The following is an 11,687-nucleotide window of genomic DNA, read 5'->3' as shown; positions in this document are numbered from 1 at the left end:
AAAAAGTTTGAAATATCCAATAAATTTTGTTCCACTTCATGATTGTGTCCCACTTGTTGATTCTTCACAAAAAATTACAGTTTTATATCTTTATGCTTGAAGCCTGAAATGTGGCAAAAGGTCGAAAAGTTCAAGGGGGCCGAATACTTTTGCAAGGCACTGTATATAGCTATACGTATATATAGATATACATACACATATATGTATATCTATATAGATATACGTGTATATATATATATATATATATATATATATATATATGTGTATATATATATATATATATATATATATATATATATATAAAAAGTGCAGTAAAACTGCAGGAAAGGGCACTGGGGGGCAAACTAATGTGAATTTATTTTATTTTGTAATGTGTTTGGTGTGTTTTACTATTTGAATTTGCTGCCGGTTCCACCCCCCTGCGAGCGTCACGTAGCAGGAGACGGAAGCCGGGGCACAGAGCATTGGGAGGAAGATCCGGCCGCGGCACACCGCCGGGATACATCGCTGGATCCCGGGGACAAGGTGAGTACCCTATCTTCCAGGATCCAGCGATCTTCCTAGCGGTACCCCGAGTGTGGCTTGGGGTTGCCACTTTTGGCACTGAAATTTAACCCCAAGCCACACTCGGGAATACAGCTAGGGAAGGTTAAAGCAGGGTTAGGTAAAAAAAAAATATCCTCAGCTTCGAAAATCTCACAGAGCACTGTTCAATCCATCATATGAAAATGGAAAGAGTATGGCTCAACTGAAAACCTACCAAGACATGGCCGTCCACCTAAACTGACAGGCCGGGCAATGAGAGCATTCATCAGAGAAGCAGCCAAGAGGCCCATGGAAACTCTGGAGGAGCTGCAGAGATCCACACCTCAGGGGGGAGAATCTGTCCACAGGACAACTAATAGTCGTGCGATCCACAAATCTGCCCTTTATGGAAGAGTGGCAAGAAGAAAGCCATTGGTGAAAGAAAGCCATAAGAAGTCCAGTTTAGTCAGAATTATTATGAAGTAATAAACCTCTGAAATTTATGAAAATATGTCTAAGACTGAATAAGCCCCGAAACAAGGGTAAACTCAGGACATTCACATAGGTCAGGGGTGGGGAACCTTTTTTCTTCCAAGGGCCATTTGGGTAATTATAAAATCCTTCGGGGGCCGTACAAAATCATCAACTTAAAAATGTGCCTGTTATATTTGGTCAAACATTTATTTAACTCACCCCTAATGTGATGGCTGCAACTGCTTCTCTTTGGTGAGGTGTGTGATGTTAGCTGGTATTGATGATGTTGCTACTCACAGCTGGCTTTCCAGGTTTGCGTTGGTCAGTCTGGAGCGCAGTCGAGTCTTTGTGGTGGTAAGTTTTGAAAAATAAATGCTGATGGGTACTGCTGGTTGGTACTGCTGGCTGGTACTGCTGGTGGGTACAGCTGGCTGGTACTGCTAGCTGGTACTGCTGGGCTTGTACTGTGCTGTGGGTACTGCTGGCTGGTACTGCTGTGGGTACTGCTAACTGGTACTGCTGGCTCAGGCTGGTACTGCTGGGGGTACTGCTGTGGGTACGGCTGAGAGACACAGACTCAGCTGCACGGGGGGGCCGGACCAGATGACTTAGTGGGCCGCAGGTTCCCCACCCCTGACATAGGTCTTCAAACCAAACATCCTTTGTTTTTTTATCACCCTGTTGAAGATTTGTAAACTGGCCATTTTACTGAACTGGGAACAAAAGCCAAGGATAACTATATTCAATGGTCACTAACTAGAATGTATTTGAAGAGCCTTGAATGATTATACTTTGGAAGCACAGCCAACAAAATTGTCTCTCCCAGGTGTGAATCCCACTATCAAACAAGGTTACCTTACAAACACTTATTTGTTTTTTTTTCACCAAAGTGATTTAGTAGTTAGGCCTAAATTTATGAAGAAAGATTATTTTTTTTGCAAAATTTTATAACCAAAATCAATATTTTTTTTTTTTTTTTTTAATGTTCTGTCTTTTTTCATTTATTTAGCAAAAAAATAAAAGCCAAGTGCTAAATAAATGCCACCAGCTCTATTCGTGTGAAAAAATGATAAAAAATTTAATATGGGTAAATTGTTGCATAATCGCGCAATTGTCATTAAAGCGGGACAGTGCTGAAAGCTGAAAATTGGCCTGGGCAGGAAGGAGGTCAAAGTGTCCGGAATTGACGTGGTTAACTTTCTCCCCAGTACCTATTGATACTTCCTCTTTTTAAACTTCTGAACCGTAACTGCAAGACCGTGGACTGCAAGACCTACCAGTTTCTTGCTAAACTGACAGAGTTCTTATCTTCTTTGGCCGTTGGTAAAAACCACAAACAGCTGTCAACATATACTAAGATTTATAAAAATGATATGTAATTGTTTAACTTTTGGACTGAACATATATCTCCTGTTAATTTCATATGTAATGTTTTCCGGGTCCACCCAATCTAGGATGTTGGTTATGCCCTTCCAACCGTGTGGTAACAGTTTGGTGAAGGCCTCTTTCTCTTCTGGCAAGACTGTATATTGCCAGCTTCATAAAGACATGATTTCATGAGTTTGAGTGGAAGAACTTGATTGGCCTACCCAGATTCCTGACCTCAACCCTACTGAATACCTTTGGGATGAATTGCAATGGCTATTGACCCAGGTCATACAACATCAGTTCCTGACAAATGTTTTTTTTAGCCAAATGAGCAGGAATTCCCACAGAAAAAAAAATCCAGAATCTTGTGGGAAGCCTTTCTAGGAGATTGGGTGCTGTAATACCCACAAAGGGTGCTGGTAACTCCCTATTAATGGCCATGGTTTTGGAATGAGTTGTCCAGCAAGCCTCACGTAGGATTGATAGCCAGGCATCTACAAACTTTTTGCCCTTTGGTGTAGGTCTATGTATTGATTTTGTTAACCTAACACAGTGGTCTCCAAACTGTGGCCTGGGGGATTGATGCGGCCTGTTGCTTGCTTCTTTATCTGGCACTTGAGGCATTATTCCTCCCACTGTCAGCAACAGTGGGGAATAGGTCTTGACACCGACAATGGGACACTTGTCATCTCACTGACGCCAACTTTGGCACACGATTACTCCCGTTGATACCAATGATGGGGCATTATTGCTCCCACAGACACCAATGATGGGGGCATTATTGCTCCCACAGACACAAATGATGGGGCACTATTCCTCCCACTGACACTAACAATGAGACACTATTTCTTTCATTGATACCAATGATGGGGCATTATTCCTCCCACAGACATTAACAATGAGATACTATTCCTTCCATTGACACCAACCATGGGGTACTATTCCTACCACTGACACCAATGATGAGACACTATTCCTCCTATTGATACCAATGATGGGGCACTATTCCTCCCACGGACACCAACCATGGGATACTATTCCTCCCACTGATACCAATGATGAGAAACTATTCCTTCCACTGACACCAACAATGAGGCACTATTCCTTCTACTGATACCAATGATGGGGCAATATTCCTCCCCCTGACACCATAGGGCACTATTCCTCCCATTTATACCAAAGATGGAACCCTTTTCCTCCCATTAAAACCAATGATGGGGCACTATTACACCACCTGATTCCAATGATGGGGCATTGTTTAATTCCACTAACACTAGGACATTTTATTCACCAACAATGAGACACTATTTCTTCCATTGATACTAACGATGGGGCACTATTCCTCCCACTGACACCAACAATGGGACACTATTCCTTCCATTGATACTAACGATGGGGCACTATTCCTCCCACTGACACCAACAATGAGACACTATTCCTTCCATTGATACTAAGGATGGGGCACTATTCCTCCCACTGACACCAACAATGGGACACTATTCCGTCCATTGATACCAACGATGGGACACTATCCCTTCTGAACATGCAAACTTTATTAAAGTCTATGGGACACGAACATGAAAAATAAAAAGTCCTAATTTTAAAGGCTTATATGCAAGTTATTGACATAAAAACTGTATGAGGACCCGGGTACTGCACTGGGGGGGGGGGGGGGCATGTATCAATGCAAAATGTTTTTTTAAAAACAATAGTTTTTAAAGAAGCAGTGATTTTAATGATGCTTGAAGTAAAACAAACAAAATTAATCATTTGTTTAAATATTGTGCCTGGGGGGTCTCCCTAATGTGCCTGTAACGTGGCACATCTGTATGATATATGGAGCCTGCTGCAGCAATACTGACATTTTTAAAGGAAAAAATGTCATTTAAACTTGCCCGTGGCTGTAATATATTGTCGGCTCCCAGCAATACAGATCAAAAGAAAAAAAAAATGAAGATAATGGCATAGGCACCCCCCCAGTCCATACCAGTTCCTTCGGGTTTGACCCCTCAGCCATGATTGGCAAAAGGCACTCTCTCTTTTCAGTCAGTCATGGCTCTCACGTTACATTGTGCTGTGATTGGCCAAAGCATACAGGTCAGGTGCATGCTTTGGCCAATCATCAGCAACCAATGTACTGCAAGAGCGCAGTGCATTATGGATGGCTCTTCGGCGGGTGAACTTCCCGCTGAGCGCCCCATTTGTTTGTGCGTTCAGCGCACATACAGCCCATCCCTAGATACCAATGATGGGTCCCTATTACACTCCTTAGTACCAATGATGGGGCATTGTTTAATCCCACTGACACCAGGACATTTTATTCTCCCATTGTCCACTGTCCGGCCTCCTAAACTCTGAAGGAAAGTAAACTGGCCCTTTGTTTAGAAAGTTTGGAGACCCCTGATTTAACACAAGAAATACTAACACAAAGAGGGGATGCAAGGAACACTTGTGCAGGTAAATCTGGCCCTCTACAGGTGTTTACTTTATAACGCCTCCTGAAGAAGACCTTATTCTTCCTGTAACACATACAGTGGAGGGGTGACTGACAATAGTGGAATAAACTCAGTGAAATGTGTCTGAAGATGGATGTAGAGGATGAAGTTGTTATTCAGGAGGGTGTCTACAGGGAAATGTCCCTATGTTCTACTGTTTCCACAATATGACGTGCATCTGATATATGAAAGTGTCTTCTCAGAGAATTTCTTGGCTGCGTTGGGACTTTTCACAGCTCCGTTCAGGTGACACCTGGTATTGGGGTCATTGAGCGACTCCAGGACTATATAAGCAGCGTTATTAGGAATACAGCTACCACAATAGAAAACATGAATTCACTAGATTGGAAACATCCTCCTAGAAACCGGTTTGTTATTTCCTCCATATGTTTGTAATTTTGGGGGCAGATAGTAAAAAGACGAGTTATGTCTCCTATGTGAGATAAAATGTATAGCAGAATTCTAAATTGTTTTTTCTCAGTATCCTAGAGCCAGTTATTTGTATAATTTATAAAGCATTAGGCTAGATAAACAGCTAGATACTCATACAGAAAGTATTCAGACCCCCTTAAAGTTTTCACTCTTTGTTATATTGCAGCCATTTGCTAAAATCATTTAAGTTCATTCTTCTTCCTCATGAATGTACACATAGCACCCCATACTGACAGAAAACACAGAATTGTTGCAGATTTATTAAAAAAGAAAAACTGAAATGTCACATGGTCCTAAGTATTCAGACCCTTTGCTGTGACACTCATATATTTAACTCAGGTGCTTTCCATTTCTTCTGATCATCCTTGAGATGGTTCTACACCTTCATTTGAGTCCAGCTGTGTTTGATTATACTGATTGGACTTGATTAGGAAAGCCACCTGTCTATATAAGACCTTCCAGATCACAATGCATGTCAGAGCAAATGAGAATCATGAGGTCAAAGGAACTGCCTGAAGAGCTCAGAGACAGAATTGTGGCAAGGCACAGATCTGGCCAAGGTTACAAAAAGATTTCTGCTGCACTTAAGGTTCCTAAGAGCACAGTGGCCTCCATAATCCTCAAATGAAAGACGTTTGGGACGACCAGATCCCTTCCTAAAGCTGGCCGTCCGGCCAAACTGAGCTATCGGGGGAGACGAGCCTTGGTGAGAGAGGTAAAGAAGAACCCAAAGATCACTGTGGCTGAGCTCCAGAGATGCAGTCAGGAGATGGGAGAAAGTTGTAGAAAGTCAACCATCACTGCAGCCCTCCACCAGTCGGGGCTTTATGGCAGAGTGGCCCGACGGAAGCCTCTCCTCAGTGTAAGACACATGAAAGCCCGCATGTAGTTTGCTAAAAAAACACCTGAAGGACTCCAAGATGGTGAGAAATAAGATTTTCTGGTCTGATGAAACCAAAATAGAACTTTTTGGCCTTAATTCTAAGCGGTATGTGTGGAGAAAACCAGGCACTGCTCATCACCTGTCCAATACAGTCCCAACAGTGAAGCATGGTGGTGGCAGCATCATGCTGTGGGGGTGTTTTTCAGCTGCAGGGACAGGACGACTGGTTGCAATCGAGGGAAAGATGAATGCGGCCAAGTACAGGGATATCCTGGACAAAAACCTTCTCCAGAGTGCTCTGGACCTCAGACTGGGCCGAAGGTTTACCTTCCAACAAGACAATGACCCTAAGCACACAGCTAAAATAACGAAGGAGTGGCTTCACAACAACTCCGTGACTGTTCTTGAATGGCCCAGCCAGAGCCCTGACTTAAACCCAATTGAGCATCTCTGGAGAGACCTAAAAATGGCTGTCCACCAACGTTTACCATCCAACCTGACAGAACTGGAGAGGATCTGCAAGGAGGAATGGCAGAGGATCCCCAAATCCAGGTGTGAAAGACTTGTTGCATCTTTCCCAAAAAGACTCCTGGCTGTATTAGATCAAAAGGGGGCTTCTACTAAATACTGAGCAAAGGGTCTGAATACTTAGGACCATGTGATATTTCAGTTTTTCTTTTTTAATAAATCTGCAACAATGTCAACAATTCTGTGTTTTTCTGTCAGTATGGGGTGCTATGTGTACATTCATGAGGAAGAAGAATGAACTTAAATGATTTTAGCAAATGGCTGCAATATAACAAAGAGTGAAAAATTTAAGGGGGTCTGAATACTTTCCGTACCCACTGTACATACTGTATACGTGAACTCCAGAGGCGTAACTAGAATCTTCAGGGCCCCGGTGCAAGAAACCATGAAGGCCCCACGGACCCCTGGGCGGGGCTGTTCCCTTCAAGCCTGGGGCTCTTCCCACTGATCCTGGGGCCCATTACTCTCGTTGTGGGGCCCTTTATTACAGTCCTGCTGCGGGACCCTTTCACAAGTTCTGCAGTGGGCCCCCTTCCTGCCATCTTGGGGCCTCCCCACGGTGGTGGAATGCCAGGGTCCGGTCGCAAGTGTGACCTTTGCGATCCTGGAAGTTCACCCTCTGGAGTCAGTAGTTTTTATTTTTTGGTATTTTAATTGTATTATTGTTTATCATTTTATTTTATTTTATTACAATGTCACTGACTATGACTCTGTCCATTCAGAAAAGGAAGGAGCTGGTAAATTACATATTTACCGACCCCTTCCTGGTTCTCTATTGTGACACATCCCCTGCAGGAGCCAGCACGAGAGGGGAGGGAGCACATAGTGGAAAGGGGAGGAGGAGTTGGGGGACCAGGGGAGCACACAGGGGCCCAGAGACAGCGAACACAAGTGATGAACTGGATAGGAGTGGCGGGGGCAGCATACAGAGGAACCAATCTCCTCCATTTTCCTCCTGCAGCTACAGGAGGAAAAAGGAGGACAGTGATTTCTTTACATTCCGCCCCTCCTATCCAGGTGTTCAGGGGAGCCGCACAGGCCCCCTCGATCATGGGGCCTGGTTGCAATTGCAACCCCTGCAACCCCTGTAGTTATGCCCCTGCGTGAACTATTGTATTAGAAAAAAATATTGAAATTCTGCTCAGCCAGTCTTGTGATTCACAGAGCCTTGCCATAAAGTGTGCTTGAATCAAGCACAGGCAGCAGAAGAGCTGTCAAAACATTGAGACTACTAGTAGGGATCAATGCTGGGAATAAGAGCTAGAGTTGAAGTAGTAACAATAATACCCATTATTATATTTTAGGCCTCATGCACATAGGACAATAGAAAAAACGAGCTGCAAAGTCACTACCAACGCCAGGAAAAAGCGGCTGTAAAAACGTGCTTTTAGTAGCTTTTTTGCATTGGCGTTAATGCACGTTTAGCCGCATTAGCTTCTCTGCCTCTTTTCAAAATCAATATTTCCCTATAAGAACTGATCCGACTTTCAGCCCATTGATTTCAATAGACGTCACATCCAAGTTGGATCATGATGATCTGACTTGTGCTCTAAAGATTTTGAAGGGAATCCCCAGTCCAAAATTTAAAAAAAAATTGGCGTGGGGTCGTCCCCTCCCAAGATCCATACCAGGCCCTTTGAGTCTGGTATGGATCTTGAAAGGGAACCCCATGCCAAGATGGAAAAGAAAAACCTGGCGCAGGGTCCCCCCCCCCAGGCCATACCAGACCCTTCAGTCTGGTGTAGTTTTTGAGGGGAACCCCCATGCAAAAAAAAAAAAAAAGGCCTGGGGTCCCTCACAAGATCTTTACCAGACCCTTAGCCGAGCAAGCAGCCAGGCAGGTCAGAAAGGGGGAGGGGATGAGCGAGCACCCCCCGCCCCCTTCTGAACCATACCAGGCCACATGCCCTCAAAATGGGGGGTGGGTGCTTTGGGGCAGGGAGGGCTCTGCAATCCTCACCCCAAAGCTGTGATTGTCGGGGTCTGCGGGCAGGGGCTTATCAGAATCTGGAAGCCCCCTTTAACAAGGGGGCCCCCATATCCTGCCCCCCATGTGAATGAGTATAGGGTACATTGTACCCCTACCCATTCACCCTAAAAAAGGCAATGTAGTGTAAATAAAAACAAGGGGCGGTTTTGAGAAGTCCTTTCGTAAAAATTTTCCACCAATCTTCTTCATGTCTTCTTCCACCAATCTTCTCCCTCTGATCTTCTCTCTCAGGTCTTCTTCCTCCGATCTCCTCCCTCCGGTGTACTTACTCCAGTCTTCTGCCTCTGGATTTCTCCGCTCCGTGGCCATATGGTGACGTCACGTAACAACACAAGGGGCAGGGTCTCATGGTGATGTCACCGTATGGCCACGCCCCATGGCTCTATAAGAGTCGGCAGAGAGCGGAGCTGGCATAACCACAGGAGAGAGGAGGACTGGATGGGTGGCAGAGAAGACAGCAGCGGCGCAGAAGACCTGAGGAAGATTTTTATTAAAGGACTTTTCAAAACCGTCTCTTGTCTTTATTTACATTACACTGCCTTTTTTGGGGTGAATGGGTAGGCGTACAATGTACCCCATACTCATATACATAGGTGGGGGCAGGATCTGGGGGCCCCTTTATTAAAGGGGGCTTCCAGATTCCGATAAGCCCTCTACCCGCTAAGGGGTTGTTGGGAAGAGGCTCTTTTCCCCATCAACATGGGGATAATGTGCTTTCGGGTGGGGCCTGATATGGTCCAGAAAGGGGGGCGCTCGCTCATTCCCCTCCCCGTTCCTGACCTGCTGGATTGCATGCTTGAATAAGGGTTTGGTAAGAATTTTGGGGGGGGCATGGGGTTTTTTCTTTGCATGGGGGTTCCCATGAAAATCCATACCAGACTAAAGGGTCTAGGATGATCTTGAGGGGACCCCACGCCCGTTTTTTTTTTCTATTTGGCGTGGGGTTCCCTTTCAAGATCAATATCAGACTCAAAGGGCCTGGTATGAATCTTGGGGGGGAACCCACGCCATTTTTTTTTATTTATTTTGGCATGGGGTTCCGCTTCAAGATCCTCAGAGCACAAGCTTCGACTTGGATGCGACATCCATTCCAATCAATGGGCTCTCATAGGAAACCATTTCTTTCGACATGTCAAAAAAAAAATGCTTGACGCAGCTTAAGGCTGTATCCGGTGTTAAGCCGCGTTTAGCAGCGTCAGACGTTTTTACAGCTGCAACGCTGGTCCTCGGAACGCACTGACCCTGGGTTTTTTTTTTTGCAGCTTGAAAACGCCTATGCCACTGACAGCTCCTAAAGGCCTGTGTGCGCGTAAGGCCATAGAATAACATGGAGAGGCATTTTTAAGCTGCAAAAAAAAACAAAAACAAAACGCCTGACACTCCTAAAAGCAGCTGTAAAACGCCCTGTGTGCATGAGGCCTTATATTTTGACAGTTACAAATGCTCTTGCAGACAATTAGTCTATAACCCTAATACAAACATCTTTAAATATTTTACAAACCTAAGTTGTCCTATTAGGTGTAAGCAGAATAAAAGCTCTGGGATTTGTGACTGCATTCGGCATACAGGGTTTAGTTTCAGTCTCTAGCAGAAGCTCATTGAGAAATACATTTATTTATTTATTTATTATACATTTATACTAAGAGACAGCTAAGCAAATGTTCCTATTGCACAGAGGGTAATCTGTGACTATGGTGAGGTGTCACTTCAGCCCTTCTATACTGAAAACTTCAGTTTAGTTTTCCTTAGGGCTTTTTTTCTCATAGAATAGAAAGCAGGTGCAGGTACTCAACCATGTCCCCTGGGTGTGGCCCTGGGTTTGGTCAAATAGCACTAATGCAATTACAGTGGGAGGTTCCTAAAGAGGCATTGCTAAATACCAGGAGTACGTTACACACAGGGTTCAGAATTCAGGAGTGCCCAACATACAGGTTGCAGAGTTCAGGAGTGTGTGATGAACATAGTTCAGGGGTACACTACATACAGAGTGCAGAGTTCAGGGGTGCACTGCATATAGAGTACAGAGTTCAGGGATGAGTGATGTACTGAGTGCAGAATTCAGGGGTGCGCTACATACAGATTCCAGATTTTATGTGTGCACTACATATAGAGTGCAGAGTTCAGAGGTATGCTATGTACAGAGTGCAGAGTTCAGGGGTGCGCTACATACAGAGTGAAGCGTTCAGGGGAACACTATATACAGAGTGCAGAGTTCAGAAGTGTGCTATGTACGGAGTGCAGAGTTCAGGGGTGCGCTGCATACAGAGTGAAGCATTCAGGGGAACACTATATACAGAGTGCAGAGTTCAGAAGTGTGCTATGTACAGAGTGCAGAGTTCAGGGGTGCGCTACATACAAAGTGCAGAGTTCAGTGATGCATTATGTATAGAGTGCAGAGTTTAGGAGTGTGCTACATACAGAGTGCAGAGTTCAGGGATACATTATGTACAGAGTGAGGAGTTCAGGAGTGCATTATGTAGAGAGTGCAGAGTTCAGAGGTATCCTATGCTCAGAGTGCAGAGTTCAGGAGTGTGCCATGTGCAGAGTTTAGGAGTGTGCAATGTGTAGAATTCAGGGATGCATTATTTGCAGAGTTCAGAGGTGTGCTATGCACAGAGTGTAGAGTTCAGGGGTGCATTACAAACATAGTGCTAATTTCAGGAGTGCGCTACACACAGCGTGCAGAGTAGAGGAGTGCACTATATACAGAGTGCAAAGAGCATTAGTGCATAGTGTACAAACTGCAGAGTTCAGGGGTGCATGACAAAGTGCATAGTTAAGGAGTGCTGCTCTATGTACAGAGTGCAGAGTTCAGGGGTACCCTACTTACAGAATGCAGGGTTCTGGGGTACCCTACGTACAGAGTGCAGGATTCAGGGGTGGGCAATGTACAGAGTGCAGGGTTCAGGGGTGGGCTACGTACAGAGTGCAGGGTTCAGGAGTGTGCTACATACAGAGTGCGGGATTCAGGGGTGGGCAATGTACAGAGTGC

Source organism: Pelophylax lessonae (assembly GCF_965119305.1).
Source record: "Pelophylax lessonae genome assembly, chromosome: 5".
Classification (NCBI taxonomy): Eukaryota; Metazoa; Chordata; class Amphibia; order Anura; family Ranidae; genus Pelophylax; species Pelophylax lessonae.
The sequence above is the reverse complement of the archived record's forward strand: the minus strand, read 5'-3'. Positions refer to the sequence as shown.